This window comes from Syzygium oleosum, unplaced genomic scaffold (genome assembly GCF_021117445.2).
Source record: "Syzygium oleosum isolate NSW1041296 unplaced genomic scaffold, Sole_v2.1 Sole_v2.01, whole genome shotgun sequence".
NCBI lineage: Eukaryota > Viridiplantae > Streptophyta > Magnoliopsida > Myrtales > Myrtaceae > Syzygium > Syzygium oleosum.
The window spans coordinates 30,016,880-30,028,887 of record NW_026607485.1 but is presented as its reverse complement, the minus strand read 5'-3'; positions in this window follow the sequence as shown (position 1 = coordinate 30,028,887).

Sequence of the window (12,008 nt, the reverse complement as noted above, 5' to 3'; positions counted from 1 at the left end):
AAGGAGTTGTGGGAGAGTTTGGACAAGAAATACAAAACGGAAGATCTTTGGATTGAAGAAATTCATCGTCGGCAAATTTCTGGACTTCAAGATGGTAGATTCTAAAACTGTCTTAAGTCAAGTTCAAGAACTTCAAGTGATCACGCATGACATTCATGCTGAAGGTATGATGATTAGTGAATCATTTCAAGTGGCTGCTTTCATTGAAAAGTTACCGCCGTCTTGGAAAGATTTCAAGAATTATCTCAAACACAAGAGAAAGGAATTATCACTTGAAGATTTAATTGTTCGATTGAGGATAGAGGAAGACAATAGGAATTCCGAGAAGAAAGTTGGCAGCAATTTGGCGGTCTCAAGAGCCAATGTTGTTGAAGAAGGATCAAAACCCAACAAGAAGAGGAAAATGCCTAGCAAGTCCTGGAGAGGGATTCACCCAAGGCCTGAAGAAGTTCGTTGGCAAGTGCTTCAACTGTGGCAAGTCTGGACATCGAGCCAAAGACTGCAGAGCCAAGAAAAGACAGAAAACTCAGGCTAATGTGGTGGAACAAATTTCCAATGGTGTTGATGATATCAATCTAACTGCTATGATATCCGAGTGCAACACGGTGGGAAACCCCAAAGAATGGTGGATTGATACTGGAGCAACTCGTCATATTTGCGCCAATAAATCAATGTTCTCATCTTACATGCCTATGGAAGGTGATGAAAAACTCTATATGGGTAATTCATCAACCTCTAAGGTTGAAGGTGTCGGAAAGATTGCTCTAAAGATGACCTCTGGGAAAGTTGTGACTCTAAACAATGTGCTACATGTGCCAGACATACGCAAGAATTTAGTGTCCGGATCTCTTCTCGGCAAGAATGGTTTCAAGTTGGTGTTTGTGTCTGATAAGTTTGTACTCTCTAAGAATGAGATGTATGTAGGAAAGGGTTATCTTAGTGATGGTCTTTTCAAGTTGAATGTAATGACTGTTGTACCCAATGATGTTATGAATAAAGTTGTTTCCGCTTATGTGCTTGAGTCTCCTAATTTATGGCATGCTAGATTAGGACACGTTAACTATAAGTCGATAAAGAAGTTAATGAACATGGGTTTATTGCCAAAATTCGATTGTTCAAGTGAGAAATGCCAAGTGTGTGTTGAATCTAAATTTTCTAAGCCTCCGTTTCATTCTATAGACAATAGAGTCTCAGAACCTTTAGATTTAATACACACAGATATATGTGATATGAAATCAATACCGTCAAGAGGTGGTAATAAGTATTTTATCACATTTATAGATGACTGCTCGAGGTATTGTTATGTTTATTTGCTTAGTAGCAAAGATGAGGCGGTGAATGCTTTTAGAATTTATAAGTCCGAAGTTGAAACTCAGTTGAATAAGAAAGTTAAAATGATAAGAAGTGACAGAGGAGGTGAATATGAATTTCCTTTTGAGGAAATTTGTGCTGAGTTTGGTATCGTTCACCAAATGACTCCTCCTTATACGCCGCAATCTAATGGAGTGGCGGAAAGGAAAAACCGGTCTTTAAAGGAAACAATGAATGCATTGTTGAATAGTTCCGGTTTACCACAGAATTTGTGGGGGAAAGCTGTTTTGACGGCGAATTTTATTTTAAATAGAGTACCCCACAGAAAGACACAACAAACTCCTTATGAGAAATGGAAAGGCAGAATGCCTAACTTGAATTATCTCAAAGTGTGGGGGTGTTTGGCTAAAGTTGCGGTTCCTAAGCCTAAAAAGGTTAAGATAGGACCAAAGACCGTTGACTGTGTCTTTATTGGATATGCTCAGAATAGCAATGCATATCGTTTTCTTGTTCACAAGTCAGAGATCCCAGATATACATGTTAATACGATTATTGAATCAAGGGACGTTTCGTTCTTTGAAAATATATTTCCGTATAACATAGTATATGAGCCAATTGATAATAACAAGAGGCCTCGAGATACCATATCTAGAAGTGATCCAATGGAGGATGAACCTAGACGTAGTAAAAGACAAAGGACTTCCACGTCTTTTGGACCTGATTTCTTAACGTATCTGTTAGAGAATGAGCCTCGGACATTCAAAGAAGCTGTGACTTCGCCAGAAGCCCCGTTCTGGAAAGAAGCTATCAATAGTGAAGTTGAATCCATCTTGTCAAACCATACATGGGAATTGGTTGACCTTCCTCCTGGGAATAAACCACTACAATGTAAGTGGATTTTCAAGAGGAAAATGAAAGCGGATTGTGCTATTGATAAATATAAGGCTAGGCTTGTAGTAAAAGGATACAAGCAACGAGAAGGTCTTGATTATTTTGATACTTACTCACCTGTTACTAGAATTACATCTATAAGGATGCTAATTGCCATAGCAGCGGTGTATAAGCTTGAAATCCATCAAATGGATGTTAAGACGGCCTTCTTAAACGGGGATTTGGAAGAAGAAATATATTTGGAACAACCCGAAGGGTTCATTGTTCCAAGTCAAGAGAAGAAAGTATGTCGGCTTATCAAGTCACTCTATGGATTGAAACAAGCACCGAAACAATGGCATGCTAAATTCGACCAAGTCATGTTGTCGAATGGTTTCAATATCAATGAGTGTGATAAATGTGTATATGTTAAGAACACTCATAATGGTTTTGCCATTTTGTGCTTATATGTAGACGACATGCTTATAATGGGCAGCGATAGTGAGGTTGTTAAGGTGACCAAACGCATGCTCACAAGTAAATTTGATATGAAAGATATGGGGATTGCAGATGTTATTTTGGGAGTTAAAATCCATAAAACATATGGAGGATTAGCTCTATCACAATCCCATTATATTGAGACGATTCTTGGAAAGTGCAAGAATCTAGATATTGTACCGGTAAAGACTCCGATAGATGTTAATTTACATCTTTCGAAGAATACTTGGTGAAAGTAAGGCTCAAAATGAGTATGCTAGTATACTAGGCAGTTTAATGTATGTCATGAATCGTACTAGGCCGGACATAGCTTGTGCGGTTAGCAAGCTAAGTCGATTCTGATTAGTCCAAATGAAAATCATTGGAAAGCAATGAAACGTTTATTGGGCTACTTAAAGCATACTCAAGATTACGCTTTGCATTACACAGAATATCCAGCGGTACTTGAAGGATACTGTGATGCAAATTGGATAACCGGCACTAAAGACACAAAATCGACAAGTGGATATGTATTCACACTTGGGGGAGCGGCAGTGTCTTGGAAATCATCCAAACAAACTTGTATTGCTAGATCCACTATGGAATCAGAATTTATTGCTTTGGATAAAGCCGGTGAAGAAGCAGAGTGGCTTCGAAATTTCTTGGAAGACATTCCTAATTGGCCTAAACCAGTGCCCGCTGTTTGTATACATTGTGACAGTCAAGCGGCAATAGGAAGGGCAAGGAATGTCATGTATAACGGTAAGTCTCGACACATACGTCGAAGACATGACACAGTAAGACAACTTCTTTCTAGTGGAATTATCACCGTTGACTATGTGAAGTCAAAAGATAATATTGCGGATCCATTGACAAAAGGCCTAACTAGAGAGATGGTTGCAAAAACATCAAGGGGAATGGGTTTAAGGCCTATAAACAAGTCATCATAGCGGAAACCCTACCTAGTTGATTGGAGATCCCAAGATCTAGGTTCAAAGGGACAACTAAGTTATGAAGACAGTAGAGTAATCTTGTCAAATTTTTACTCATTCCCGGATGAAGACAGTACTAATATGTGAAGGTTAAGCAAAAGCTTTTAATGATTCTGAATTGAGTATGTGATATACTATATGTTCAGAAATCACCTATGTGAGTGTGAAGTGAGGGCCGCTTCTGTGAGAATTGAAAAGGCTGAATTCTCTAAAACACTCATGAGACCAGGCGGTGTTCATGGCCAAAACGAACACAACAGTGAGAACCAATTTTGTTCGAGAAAAAATTGTGTGATTTCTATTGTCTAGGCTTACACCAAAGGTCGACAGTTCAAAGACATCAAGTCTACTGATTGACTGAGTAAGTCCGATAGGTTTCACTAAGGAAAGTTCAAAGTCTCAGACTACTTATCCTGATGCAACGTTTTCTCATGGAATAATCGCACCTTGCATCTCAAGCATACACGCAGAGTCGTGATATCTGAACTTCTCATTCATGTGGGGGATTGTTGGGATTTTGGCACAAAATACCATAGAATTGAATGAGAAGTGTGTGGTTGAAAGTGTCCCACATAGGGTGAAGAGAGATAGGAGATGGGTTCAAATAGTTGAGCCTCACAAATGGGTTTGGGCCCCAAGGGATACCCCACTTTTGTGGAAGAGAGAGGACCTACGTCTAGCTAGGTCGGTCCACCCCCCGCGTGCGCCGCCGCCGCCGTCCGTCCGGCCGGCTCGGCTCGGTTCGGTTCCGGGTCCACTCTCTATCGGTTTTTTATTTTTTATTTTTCGAACAGACACGTTGTTTAGAAATTATTTATTTATTTATTTATTTATTTTTGGACAAACAAACATGTCTGTTCGTGAGGTTCGGTTCGCCCGAACGAAAATCGAAGCCCTTCGCGCCTGTTCACGAACCAAACCGGTTTAAGGCTCGGCTCGTGACTGTTCACATGACCGAACGAAATTGTTCGGTTGGTGACTCTTCGGTTTCATCCTTCTATATCCGAAATTCCTTGGTGACTATTCATTCATACATGACCGAACGAAGTACTCTTGGCATTTCATTTTTTCGCGGCTTTGCTGCGCTCTCATTCTTCATCGTTGTCATCTTTTGTGCGATTATTCGCAAAGTTGCGTTCGAAGATTTCCTTTGAAGAAGTACCGCTTCATAGGAAAGGCGATCCGTTCTATCTGGGAGGCAATTGTTCAACGACCTTTGGGTACCGGTAGAGGGGACAAATTGTCTTAAGGACACAACGTGAATTCGTTGGGCTCGGATCAAACGTCAAATTCGGATCACTTATTTCAGGTTTGTCAAACAACTTTACTTTATATGTACATACAAACACGCGTATATTGAACAACAATCTTAAGACAATTTGCCTTATTATCGTGTTTGTTCAGTTACGTTCTCAATCATTTCTGTCTTCGTGTCAGAAATGGCTACAACATCGACGACGCCTGTTGCGTCTGTTCCAACTCATGGAGAGAAGCCGGAAAAGTTCAATGGGGCTGATTTTAAGAGATGGCAACAGAAGATGTTGTTCTACCTCACTACATTGAACTTGGCAAGGTTCCTCACGGAGGATGCTCCGAAGTTGGATGAAGGAGAGACAAACAAGGAAAAGGTTGCTGCTATTGATGCATGGAAACATTCTGATTTTCTGTGTCGCAACTACGTCCTCAATGGTCTAGACAATTCCCTCTACAACGTTTATAGTCCGCTAAAAACGGCTAAGGAGTTGTGGGAGAGTTTGGACAAGAAATACAAAACGGAAGATGCTGGATTGAAGAAATTCATCGTCGGCAAATTTCTGGACTTCAAGATGGTAGATTCTAAAACTGTCTTAAGTCAAGTTCAAGAACTTCAAGTGATCACGCATGACATTCATGCTGAAGGTATGATGATTAGTGAATCATTTCAAGTGGCTGCTTTCATTGAAAAGTTACCGCCGTCTTGGAAAGATTTCAAGAATTATCTCAAACACAAGAGAAAGGAATTATCACTTGAAGATTTAATTGTTCGATTGAGGATAGAGGAAGACAATAGGAATTCCGAGAAGAAAGTTGGCAGCAATTTGGCGGTCTCAAGAGCCAATGTTGTTGAAGAAGGATCAAAACCCAACAAGAAGAGGAAAATGCCTAGCAAGTCTGGAGAGGGATTCACCCAAGGCCTGAAGAAGTTCGTTGGCAAGTGCTTCAACTGTGGCAAGTCTGGACATCGAGCCAAAGACTGCAGAGCCAAGAAAAGACAGAAAACTCAGGCTAATGTGGTGGAACAAATTTCCAATGGTGTTGATGATATCAATCTAACTGCTATGATATCCGAGTGCAACACGGTGGGAAACCCCAAAGAATGGTGGATTGATACTGGAGCAACTCGTCATATTTGCGCCAATAAATCAATGTTCTCATCTTACATGCCTATGGAAGGTGATGAAAAACTCTATATGGGTAATGCATCAACCTCTAAGGTTGAAGGTGTCGGAAAGATTGCTCTAAAGATGACCTCTGGGAAAGTTGTGACTCTAAACAATGTGCTACATGTGCCAGACATACGCAAGAATTTAGTGTCCGGATCTCTTCTCAGCAAGAATGGTTTCAAGTTGGTGTTTGTGTCTGATAAGTTTGTACTCTCTAAGAATGAGATGTATGTAGGAAAGGGTTATCTTAGTGATGGTCTTTTCAAGTTGAATGTAATGACTGTTGTACCCAATGATGTTATGAATAAAGTTGTTTCCGCTTATGTGCTTGAGTCTCCTAATTTATGGCATGCTAGATTAGGACACGTTAACTATAAGTCGATAAAGAAGTTAATGAACATGGGTTTATTGCCAAAATTCGATTGTTCAAGTGAGAAATGCCAAGTGTGTGTTGAATCTAAATTTTCTAAGCCTCCGTTTCATTCTATAGACAATAGAGTCTCAGAACCTTTAGATTTAATACACACAGATATATGTGATATGAAATCAATACCGTCAAGAGGTGGTAATAAGTATTTTATCACATTTATAGATGACTGTTCGATGTATTGTTATGTTTATTTGCTTAGTAGCAAAGATGAGGCGGTGAATGCTTTTAGAATTTATAAGTCCGAAGTTGAAACTCAGTTGAATAAGAAAGTTAAAATGATAAGAAGTGACAGAGGAGGTGAATATGAATTTCCTTTTGAGGAAATTTGTGCTGAGTTTGGTATCGTTCACCAAATGACTCCTCCTTATACGCCGCAATCTAATGGAGTGGCGGAAAGGAAAAACCGGTCTTTAAAGGAAACAATGAATGCATTGTTGAATAGTTCCGGTTTACCACAGAATTTGTGGGGGGAAGCTGTTTTGACGGCGAATTTTATTTTAAATAGAGTACCCCACAGAAAGACACAACAAACTCCTTATGAGAAATGGAAAGGCAGAATGCCTAACTTGAATTATCTCAAAGTGTGGGGGTGTTTGGCTAAAGTTGCGGTTCCTAAGCCTAAAAAGGTTAAGATAGGACCAAAGACCGTTGACTGTGTCTTTATTGGATATGCTCAGAATAGCAATGCATATCGTTTTCTTGTTCACAAGTCAGAGATCCCAGATATACATGTTAATACGATTATTGAATCAAGGGACGTTTCGTTCTTTGAAAATATATTTCCGTATAACATAGTATATGAGCCAATTGATAATAACAAGAGGCCTCGAGATACCATATCTAGAAGTGATCCAATGGAGGATGAACCTAGACGTAGTAAAAGACAAAGGACTTCCACGTCTTTTGGACCTGATTTCTTAACGTATCTGTTAGAGAATGAGCCTCGGAAATTCAAAGAAGCTGTGACTTCGCCAGAAGCCCCGTTCTGGAAAGAAGCTATCAATAGTGAAGTTGAATCCATCTTGTCAAACCATACATGGGAATTGGTTGACCTTCCTCCTGGGAATAAACCACTACAATGTAAGTGGATTTTCAAGAGGAAAATGAAAGCGGATGGTGCTATTGATAAATATAAGGCTAGGCTTGTAGTAAAAGGATACAAGCAACGAGAAGGTCTTGATTATTTTGATACTTACTCACCTGTTACTAGAATTACATCTATAAGGATGCTAATTGCCATAGCAGCGGTGTATAAGCTTGAAATCCATCAAATGGATGTTAAGACGGCCTTCTTAAACGGGGATTTGGAAGAAGAAATATATTTGGAACAACCCGAAGGGTTCATTGTTCCAAGTCAAGAGAAGAAAGTATGTCGGCTTATCAAGTCACTCTATGGATTGAAACAAGCACCGAAACAATGGCATGCTAAATTCGACCAAGTCATGTTGTCGAATGGTTTCAATATCAATGAGTGTGATAAATGTGTATATGTTAAGAACACTCATAATGGTTTTGCCATTTTGTGCTTATATGTAGACGACATGCTTATAATGGGCAGCGATAGTGAGGTTGTTAAGGTGACCAAACGCATGCTCACAAGTAAATTTGATATGAAAGATATGTGGGTTGCAGATGTTATTTTGGGAGTTAAAATCCATAAAACATATGGAGGATTAGCTCTATCACAATCCCATTATATTGAGACGATTCTTGGAAAGTGCAAGAATCTAGATATTGTACCGGTAAAGACTCCGATAGATGTTAATTTACATCTTTCGAAGAATACTGGTGAAAGTAAGGCTCAAAATGAGTATGCTAGTATACTAGGCAGTTTAATGTATGTCATGAACTCAGTACTAGGCCGGACATAGCTTGTGCGGTTAGCAAGCTAAGTCGATTTACAGATTAGTCCAAATGAAAATCATTGGAAAGCAATGAAACGTTTATTGGGCTACTTAAAGCATACTCAAGATTACGCTTTGCATTACACAGAATATCCAGCGGTACTTGAAGGATACTGTGATGCAAATTGGATAACCGGCACTAAAGACACAAAATCGACAAGTGGATATGTATTCACACTTGGGGGAGCGGCAGTGTCTTGGAAATCATCCAAACAAACTTGTATTGCTAGATCCACTATGGAATCAGAATTTATTGCTTTGGATAAAGCCGGTGAAGAAGCGAGTGGCTTCGAAATTTCTTGGAAGACATTCCTAATTGGCCTAAACCAGTGCCCGCTGTTTGTATACATTGTGACAGTCAAGCGGCAATAGGAAGGGCAAGGAATGTCATGTATAACGGTAAGTCTCGACACATACGTCGAAGACATGACACAGTAAGACAACTTCTTTCTAGTGGAATTATCACCGTTGACTATGTGAAGTCAAAAGATAATATTGCGGATCCATTGACAAAAGGCCTAACTAGAGAGATGGTTGCAAAAACATCAAGGGGAATGGGTTTAAGGCCTATAAACAAGTCATCATAGCGGAAACCCTACCTAGTTGATTGGAGATCCCAAGATCTAGGTTCAAAGGGACAACTAAGTTATGAAGACAGTGTAGAAATCTTGTCAAATTTTTACTCATTCCCGGATGAAGACAAGACTAATATGTGAAGGTTAAGCAAAAGCTTTTAATGATTCGAATTGAGTATGTGATATACTATATGTTCGAAATCACCTATGTGAGTGTGAAGTGAGGGCCGCTTCGTGAGAATTGAAAAGGCTGAATTCTCTAAAACACTCATGAGACCAAAGCGGTGTTCATGGCCAAAACGAACACAACGGTGAGAACCAATTTTGTTCGAGAAAAATTGTGTGATTTCTATTGTCTAGGCTTACACCAAAGGTCGACGGTTCAAAGACATCAAGTCTACTGATTGACCGAGTAAGTCCGATAGGTTTCACTAAGGAAAGTTCAAAGTCTCAGACTACTTATCCTGATGCAACGTTTTCTCATGGAATAATCGCACCTTGCATCTCAAGCATACACGCAGAGTCGTGATATCTGAACTTCTCATTCATGTGGGGGATTGTTGGGATTTTGGCACAAAATACCATAGAATTGAATGAGAAGTGTGTGGTTGAAAGTGTCCCACATAGGGTGAAGAGAGATAGGAGATGGGTTCAAATAGTTGAGCCTCACAAATGGGTTTGGGCCCAAGGATACCCCACTTTTGTGGAAGAGAGAGGACCTACGTCTAGCTAGGTCGGTCCACCCCCCGCGTGCGCCGCCGCCGCCGTCCGTCCGGCCGGCTCGGCTCGGTTCGGTTCCGGGTCCACTCTCTATCGGTTTTTTATTTTTTATTTTTCGAACAGACACGTTGTTTAGAAATTATTTATTTATTTATTTATTTATTTTTGGACAAACAAACATGTCTGTTCGTGAGGTTCGGTTCGCCCGAACGAAAACCGAAGCCCTTCGCGCCTGTTCACGAACCAAACCGGTTTAAGGCTCGGCTCGTGACTGTTCACATGACCGAACGAAATTGTTCGGTTGGTGACTCTTCGGTTTCATCCTTCTATATCCGAAATTCCTTGGTGACTATTCATTCATACATGACCGAACGAAGTACTCTTGGCATTTCATTTTTTCGCGGCTTTCTGCTGCGCTCTCATTCTTCATCGCTGTCATCTTTTGTGCGATTATTCTGCAAAGTTGCGTTCGAAGATTTCCTTTGAAGAAGTACCGCTTCATAGGAAAGGCGATCCGTTCTATCCTGGGAGGCAATTGTTCAACGACCTTTGGGTACCGGTAGAGGGGACAAATTGTCTTAAGGACACAACGTGAATTCGTTGGGCTCGGATCAAACGTCAAATTCGGATCACTCATTTCAGGTTTGTCAAACAACTTTACTTTATATGTACATACAAACACGCGTATATTGAACAACAATCTTAAGACAATTTGCCTTATTATCGTGTTTGTTCAGTTACGTTCTCAATCATTTCTGTCTTCGTGTCGAAATGGCTACAACATCGACGACGCCTGTTGCGTCTGTTCCAACTCATGGAGAGAAGCCGGAAAAGTTCAATGGGGCTGATTTTAAGAGATGGCAACAGAAGATGTTGTTCTACCTCACTACATTGAACTTGGCAAGGTTCCTCACGGAGGATGCTCCGAAGTTGGATGAAGGAGAGACAAACAAGGAAAAGGTTGCTGCTATTGATGCATGGAAACATTCTGATTTTCTGTGTCGCAACTACGTCCTCAATGGTCTAGACAATTCCCTCTACAACGTTTATAGTCCGCTAAAAACGGCTAAGGAGTTGTGGGAGAGTTTGGACAAGAAATACAAAACGGAAGATGCTGGATTGAAGAAATTCATCGTCGGCAAATTTCTGGACTTCAAGATGGTAGATTCTAAAACTGTCTTAAGTCAAGTTCAAGAACTTCAAGTGATCACGCATGACATTCATGCTTGAAGGTATGATGATTAGTGAATCATTTCAAGTGGCTGCTTTCATTGAAAAGTTACCGCCGTCTTGGAAAGATTTCAAGAATTATCTCAAACACAAGAGAAAGGAATTATCACTTGAAGATTTAATTGTTCGATTGAGGATAGAGGAAGACAATAGGAATTCCGAGAAGAAAGTTGGCAGCAATTTGGCGGTCTCAAGAGCCAATGTTGTTGAAGAAGGATCAAAACCCAACAAGAAGAGGAAAATGCCTAGCAAGTCCGGGAGAGGGATTCACCCAAGGCCTGAAGAAGTTCGTTGGCAAGTGCTTCAACTGTGGCAAGTCCGGACATCGAGCCAAAGATCGCAGAGCCAAGAAAAGACAGAAAACTCAGGCTAATGTGGTGGAACAAATTTCCAATGGTGTTGATGATATCAATCTAATCGCTATGATATCCGAGTGCAACACGGTGGGAAACCCCAAAGAATGGTGGATTGATAACTGGAGCAACTCGTCATATTTGCGCCAATAAATCAATGTTCTCATCTTACATGCCTATGGAAGGTGATGAAAAACTCTATATGGGTAATGCATCAACCTCTAAGGTTGAAGGTGTCGGAAAGATTGCTCTAAAGATGACCTCTGGGAAAGTTGTGACTCTAAACAATGTGCTACATGTGCCAGACATACGCAAGAATTTAGTGTCCGGATCTCTTCTCAGCAAGAATGGTTTCAAGTTGGTGTTTGTGTCTGATAAGTTTGTACTCTCTAAGAATGAGATGTATGTAGGAAAGGGTTATCTTAGTGATGGTCTTTTCAAGTTGAATGTAATGACTGTTGTACCCAATGATGTTATGAATAAAGTTGTTTCCGCTTATGTGCTTGAGTCTCCTAATTTATGGCATGCTAGATTAGGACACGTTAACTATAAGTCGATAAAGAAGTTAATGAACATGGGTTTATTGCCAAAATTCGATTGTTCAAGTGAGAAATGCCAAGTGTGTGTTGAATCTAAATTTTCTAAGCCTCCGTTTCATTCTATAGACAATAGAGTCTCAGAACCTTTAGATTTAATACACACAGATATATGTGATATGAAATC